At 50.0% G+C, this 2,010-nt stretch overlaps 1 pseudogene; it reads right to left on the minus strand.

Moving 5' to 3' along the window:
* Window positions 1–722: 722 nt before the first annotated feature.
* On the minus strand, window positions 723–1,557 carry LOC100401907 (glycerol-3-phosphate acyltransferase 4 pseudogene; annotated as a pseudogene).
* Window positions 1,558–2,010: the final 453 nt, after the last annotated feature.

A 2,010-nucleotide genomic window follows, 5' to 3' on the forward strand; every position in this document is an offset into this window, starting at 1 on the left:
CCGACTCATGTTACAGATGGCGAAACCAAGGCACACATTCCACGGAGCATGCATCACATGGGGAGTTCAGGGTTAGCCTGGAGTATGAACACACAGGACTCTTGGTTCTCACCATGGCCCAGTCAGCAGCCCACCTGGCCTCTTCTCCCTTTGGTGGTTCCATCAGCAGCAGCATAAAAATCTAACCCTTGATTTTGCTGAAAGCCCCTGCAGATGACAATTTCCTTCCTATCATGTCTGCAGAGCTCCAAGGCTAGGGGTGACGTTGAGGCTGAAGCCAGCCACAATACTTCAGCTATGCCTCTCCTCGAGAGTGGGTGGCCACCTCTGGCACATCCCTGGCACATGAGCATGGGTAACAGACTCCTGTCCCACTGCCCCTAGCACAAGAATGTGACCAGATTTCCCCAGCTACTCAGCCCGCACAGCATGCACAGAGGGGGAGTTGACTTTAATGGCATTCCATTGCTGAAAGAGACAAGGCATCTCCTTCTGGGCAGAGACACCCGCAGCATCTGTTCAGACCACCAAGGGCAGGCCACGCCAGGTGCACTGGGATCCCGCTGGGGCTGGGCAAAAGCCGGAGTCCTGGGTTCCAGAGCAGCCCTGGAAGCCCTGGAGTCTGGAAAGGAAGCAGCAGTAGGTGTGGTGGAGAGAATGAGAACTCCAGCTCCTAGCCCTTTGGCTCTTGGCAAGGTGGCCCCCGCCAGTTCAAGGCAAGCTCAGGAGCGGCTTCTGTCCTCGTGGTTCCCCACTGTCATCTTGCTGTACAGCTTCTGCTTCTCCTCCTTGCACGTATCCTTCATCTTCTCCTTCTTCAGGCCCCCATCCCACAGAAGGCCCACAAATTCTCCCTGCCTGGCAATGGCAGATTTCACCCTATTTTCAAACTGGACGGCATCTTCAGCCGCCTCTCTGATAATGGGAGGCAGGTACCACATGCTGCAGACAATAGCCCAGCTGGCCATCGTTTGCAGCAGGTATGTCACCATCCCATATTTGCTGCTGTCCCAGAAGACATCACCAAACTGAGGGGCATACTTGATAGCAACAGGGTAAACTGTGGCACCAATTTCAAAACTTCCCTTTTTGAACATCATCGCTGATGTATTATTGATGCAGGTTCCTTTAGGGAAGATGAGGATAGGCGGTTTACTTTTATCTTGAACATGTTCAGTCTCCTAGGTACCACGTGGCGATCCTTCACTTCGGAGCACTCAAATGGACAGGCCCTCACCATGGCTTTCTGAATCACACCCATGAGTCCCCATGCACTTGATCTACCATGGCATAATAGCCTTCACTGGCCAAGATGATCACATCGATCGGCAAGGTATGACTGGCCACATGGATACCACCGTTTCTCAGTCTGTTTTCCCTGTCATGGTAGGCGATAATGGCTGTCAGTGCTCGCACACAGATCTGGTAAAATATTAAGTGAATATGTTTACTCATGAACTCCTTAAACCTCCCATTTGACAAGCATCCCATCACAGTTGTGCCCACCACCAGAAGGCTAATCCCTGTGAAAGCCAGTGCTATCCTGAGTGGCAGCAGGAAGCAGTACTGAGTCAACTCACAGGACCGTGAGCTGAAGGCTGATGTACTGAACGTTATAATTGGTACTGCTCAGCAGGTTCGAGGACTCCAGTTCCTTTGCTGAGAATCTCTTTGTCACCTCATCATTCATAATGGTTTCCGTTCCTTTCCAGTAAAAGCAGAAAATGTCAAGAGGGCTCAAACTCTGGAGTGTTGTCCAGAGCCTTACTACTGCCACTTTGATGAATCTCTTTGATCTCTTCTTCTAGTGAAGTGGGAATCACCTTTGCAATGATTCTGTTGGTATGGGACTTGTAAAGCTGGTGGTTCTTCTCCTTGGCTCCTTGTCAGGAGCTGTTTTTTTGAAAAGATTAACAAAATAGATAGACCACTAGCCAGACTAATAAAGAAGAGAGAAGAATCAAACAGGCACAATAAAAAATAACAAAGCAGATATTACCACTGATCCCA

The sequence above is a fragment of the Callithrix jacchus genome, chromosome 8 (assembly GCF_049354715.1).
Source record: "Callithrix jacchus isolate 240 chromosome 8, calJac240_pri, whole genome shotgun sequence".
Taxonomy (NCBI): Eukaryota; Metazoa; Chordata; class Mammalia; order Primates; family Cebidae; genus Callithrix; species Callithrix jacchus.